We start from the raw sequence: 4,973 nt of genomic DNA, 5'->3' as shown, positions 1-4,973 counted from the left end.
CTAGTTCCCTGGGCATGTGTGCACTGCGCCCTCCCTCAGATGAAGACTGAGCAAGGAGGGACTGAGCCATTATCGTCCTAACTCGCTGGTCAGCGTGAACATCACACAGCTCCTGCTGTGGTCCAGCATCAATAATTCAGCATCATCCACGTTTGTCCTATAAAAACAACACTTAACTTTAAGCATTTATGTGTAATTTTCAGTTCATGGGATTACAGGAAATGAAAAGCAAATTAATGGACCCCAAGAGGAAGCAGAAACAAATTAAAATTGTGGCTCTTTCAGCAGGATATCAAGCAAAGCCTCTTTGACATTAGGCAGCTTTTATTGTTTTAAATGTTCTGCTATATATATATATATATATATATATATATTTTAATAGAAATGACTAATGGGAAATAACAAATGTAAAGCTTGTCCTAGATTCTGACAACTCAAATGGAAAAAGCACTTTTAAGCTCAATTAGGTAAATTTAAATATAATCTGGGTTTTGAAAGCTAAAAGATCACCCTTCAAAAAAGAAACCAAGAACTTTGATAAGAACATACACTAAAAGATCACATTTTGATAAAATACATGTGTTTGTGTGTGTATTTGTACATGTATTTACATAGGAAATGTCCTAGATGATTGGTTATAACATTTAAAAATTAGTGATGATCTCTGAATGATGAGGAAATGACTATTCAATTTGCTTGCCTGCATTTTCTAGTTCTCTGCAATACACTTGTACAACTTCTAAAAAGATAAATGCTTTTGACAATCAATTCCTTAGAGGAACATATTCTACCCATTCAGTTCAGTTCAGTTTCCCAGTCGTGCCCAACTCTTTGTGATCCCATGGACCACACCACCCCAGGCTTCCCTGTCCATCACCAACTACCAGAGCTTGTTCAAACTCATGTCCATTGAGTCTGTGATGCTGTCCAACCATCTCACCTTCTGTCATCCCCTTCTTCTTCCTTTAGTCTTCCCCAGAATCAGGGTCTTTTCCAATGAGTCAGCTCTTTGCATCAGGTGGCCAAAGTATTGTAGCTTCAGCTTCAGCACCAGTCCTTCCAATGAATACTCAGGACTGATCTCCTTTAGGATGGACTGGTTGGAACTCCTTGCAGTCCAAGGGACTCTCAAGAGTCTTCTCCAACACCACAGTTCAAAAGCATCAATTCTTCAGTGCTCAGCCGTCTTTGTGGTCCAGCTCTCACATGTATCTCTCGGTAGCTGCCAGTTATCTGATCTCCTTTCATTTCACTAAAAAACAATCTCCCTAAACTACTGTGTTTCTCTTGATTCTTGCTTGTGGCATATTCCACGATGAATTCAACATTTGTAACAATGGCCTATATCCACCGGGACCTCAGAATTCTGTAAGCTTCTCTTCATCTGTCTCACTTCAGTCACTCCCTCTAAGAGTTGCATTCAAGGCTTTGTCAATCCCAATAAGAACACAGCCTCTGAAGTTTAGATTCAACTATCCCACTCTACTTAAGTATCTTCCTCGTCACACTGAGGGCATTCCCTATGAATGAGATATCCTTGCATTGACCCAACCTGTTTTTCACATTTTCCCTCTCCATCCTATTTTCAGCTCTTTCACTAGCTCTGGGATATACCACTATCACATCCTCTTAAAAACACCTTATTTTCCTTGATACTTCCTTTTTCTTTGGTAACACTTATCTGCAGAAAGGTGAAGGCTCAAAAACCCAACTATTCTCCATGTTCAGAAGCGAAACATGACCAGAGAGAAAAGCTTAACTGTGCTTACTGCTATTACCTTAAACTCATGACACAGTTCTCAAAATGACTCTCAGATCTCTTCCAATTTTGATTATCCTTCAGTTGTTTTTTTTTCCTACTCTTCCAAACAGCAAGTTCCCACCTTCTCAGCATTTGAATGCATCTTACTCTCAGCTGATGACTTTTCATTACTTGCCCCTGGGAATGTAGATGCACCCAGACCAATTCCTCTTACTGTTCCATGACCCACGTCCTGCGGTCACTCTACCTTCTGACTTTCTAGGATGGATGGTATCTCTGTGTCCATCCATGTAATGCCCAACAAGGCAAACAGTGCTTCCTGTTGCCTTCCCAGTGAAATCCAGGCCCCTCAGCACAGTTCCCTCCTGCCTCTTTCTTATCCTGCAGTGTAGCTTGTTCGCCAGGCTCTACTCACATCACACCAGCATGCCTTTCGTCCTCGTCTTGGGGCCTTTGTGTTGGCTGATCCACCAATAGGAAAACTCAACTACGTGTGCGTGGGAGGCTGTTTCCTTTTCAGATCCTGCAAGACATAGCTTCAGGGTCACCATCTCAGAGAGACCTTCCTTAACATTGCAAATAGGATTGACGCTTCCTGGGACTTTCTCTCACGTATTTTTTTCTCTCATTATGTTTTCATTCTTTCCTTTCCTCCTGCCCTTCCTTCCTCCCTCCCATCCTTCCTTCCTCCCCCCTTTCCTCCCTTCCTTATGGAATACAAGCATAGTCCACTTGTCTTTTTCAGAACTAGGAGTGATGTGATGGGAACAGCAGCGAGACACCGATATGTGTCTCCATAACTGATCTCCCAGAAGGCAGCCTACCAAGTGCTGTGGGAGCAATGCCAGCTTATACACCTTCATCAGAACGGAAAATAATATTTGACCTTAGTTCATCTTGTTGGAAAAATAAGTCTTATTATTAAATGATAATTTGTTTAATATTAGATTTTCTAAAAAAACATTAAATTAGGTACAAACTGTGACTTTAAAACTAGATTCTAAATTCAGTCTCATATTTACTTTTGTGACTCAACAAGATGTGTGCTGACCACATGCATGGACTCTGCTATGTGTCTATAACTCCAAAAGAAACAGGAAGACTTCTTAGAAGTCCTATGTGCACTTCCTCTGTTGAGTCAGGAGTCCACATCTGGTACTCACTTAGCTGTGTACCTCAGACCCCCCGGCTTGCTGTTTTTGAGGCTGTGGTTGCTGGAATAACCAGGTAGAGGATGTCTCGTGAGAACAGGAGAAAGCGGAATGCAAGGCTGCTACGTGGAGCTTGGGTCTTGTCTCTGCTCTCTTACCTCCCAGGACACTGAGCAGAGAGAAACGGGCATGAGGAAGCCTTCTGCCCAGGGACAGTGAGCATTCAGGTGCAGCATGGAGCGCGAGGGCACACACCCCCCTGCAGCCGCTGAGGGAGACCAGCCGCTCCGGAAGGCAGGTTGACGCTTACATCTTCTGACTTTGCTCTCGAGTACATGACTTAACCTCTTGGTAATAAGAATGTTTCTATAAAGCAAAGTGTCTTTAGTACTTTACTTTCTTTGTCTAATCACTCCTTCTTACTGCACAAGATTCTTATTACCAGAGGTGAAAGTCAAATTGTTTCCGACTCTGTGACCCCATGAGTGTTTTGCCCAGACAGTGTTTTGCCTATGTTCTCCTCTAGGAGTTTTATAGTTTCCAGTCTTACAATATTATATAAGCTATAGGTGTACCATATTATCTTATACACAGTAGCTGTACTTCTTAATCTCCTCCCCTGTCATATTTCTCCCCTGTCCCACTGGTAACACCTAATTTCTTCTCTATCTGTGAGTCTGCTTCTTTTTTTGTTATAAAACTGTGGAGACCAGTACAAATGTTTGTGGCATCCTTGCTCAGGGGTCATGCTAACCTCTGTATAATTCCAGTTCTAGGGCATGTGCTTCAGAGGCAAGAACCGAAATATTCTCCATACCTATCAAAACTAAAGCTAATTATTCCTCTTTATTGAATGACTTATTTAAACACATTTAACTACAGTGGGGCTTATATACAGTAAAGCACCTCAAAATGTATGAAGAAATAAATTCCAATTTAGTGAACTGAACTCTTACTAAATAAAATATAAAGATGGGCAATTCAAAAGAAACAAATTTTTTCTTTCAGCTAACACAGCAAAATAAAAGGCTGCTTTTTGAAATACCTGTATTAATTTTGATCTATGTAACAAATTTGCAAATGCTTTTATCATTATTATGACTAGTAGTTTATTTTTAGTAGTTCTTATGTCAATTTGATATAGTTACCACTGTTACCGACTATTTAAAAAATTTTCCTCATTTTTATTTCCAGTGCCAAATTTGTCAGAAGCAAAGAAAAATATAATCTCAAGTGTGACTTACTCCCAAACCTACAGAAGTCTGTGATATGGAAGGATTTTCTTTGATCCGACAGGCGTGGCATTTTGATGACGTGAAAGTGCTCATTGAATGTGGGGTCTGCACAGCCCCGCGTTCCTCAGGATCAGCTTCCTGCAGAAGCATGTTTCAGAGTTTGAGAAGTGCATAGCACCTGGAAAGTTAGTAATATGCTAACTCCTAAGCTGAGTGGAAGAAACTCCCGTGTAAAATATAATAGGGTCTTTTTTGCTCTCCAGTGGTATGTATTTAATTTTTTAAAAAATTATCCAAGGGAAAAAAAGCCAAAACAACAACCAACAACAACAACAAAAACAGGTGCTACATTCCTTACCATGTGCTTTAGAAAGGATTTTCCACGCGCTCGTCTTGAGAAGGTCATCTCTGAGACGTGCACGCCGGCCCTTCATTAGGTCTCCTCTTGCATTCATATTTAACTTCTTTCATTCTGTGGCCTTTATTAGCTGAACTCCTGGAGCTTGTAGCACATTTTAAACAGCAACACTGGGAGGATGTAAATGCAGAATAATGTATCAGGACTCAAATTTGCATGGTCAAATGTCAAAAAAATTAGGCCTTCCCCAGAACCATGTCAAGAGAAATAACGTAAGTGGGCAAACTCAACAGCAGGCATGCCATTATCATTTAGCAAAAGCTGTCATCACCACCAGCCAGTGGAAGCAGTGGTCATTAGCTGGAGCTCTACCGGGGGATGCTGTGATTCTTTCTTTTCCTTTTTTTTTTTTTAAGATTTTTATTTTTTCCCCATCATCTGACAGTATTTCACGGAACCCTGCAATG

At 40.8% G+C, this 4,973-nt stretch overlaps 1 non-coding gene across 1 annotated transcript; it reads right to left on the bottom strand.

Annotated features, from left to right (window-relative positions):
- Positions 1 to 3,609: 3,609 nt before the first annotated feature.
- Positions 3,610 to 3,713, bottom strand: LOC136146782 (U6 spliceosomal RNA). Its single transcript, XR_010659067.1, has one exon. It is a non-coding gene; the product is annotated as a U6 spliceosomal RNA (small nuclear RNA).
- Between the last annotated feature and the right edge of the window lie 1,260 nt (positions 3,714 to 4,973).

Source organism: Muntiacus reevesi, chromosome 14, assembly GCF_963930625.1.
Source record: "Muntiacus reevesi chromosome 14, mMunRee1.1, whole genome shotgun sequence".
Classification (NCBI taxonomy): domain Eukaryota; kingdom Metazoa; phylum Chordata; class Mammalia; order Artiodactyla; family Cervidae; genus Muntiacus; species Muntiacus reevesi.
This window is presented reverse-complemented; position numbering and strand designations above follow the sequence as displayed.